The following is a 201-nucleotide window of genomic DNA, read 5'->3' on the forward strand; positions in this document are numbered from 1 at the left end:
AGAACTGATTCAATATTGCACAGAAATTTGCAACACACGACACTGGTACAAGCCACTGGAGTATATCACACGGTAGACGTACACGGTATAGTACATCTCATCTTAATATGCAAATGAGATTCCTCGTTCACTCGTCACAAGATGCAAAACCACTTGAGTAATAATCACCAAAGGAAAATTTTACACTCGTGATTAGCGAGA

The sequence above is a fragment of the Penaeus monodon genome, chromosome 30 (genome assembly GCF_015228065.2).
Source record: "Penaeus monodon isolate SGIC_2016 chromosome 30, NSTDA_Pmon_1, whole genome shotgun sequence".
NCBI classification, from domain to species: Eukaryota; Metazoa; Arthropoda; class Malacostraca; order Decapoda; family Penaeidae; genus Penaeus; species Penaeus monodon.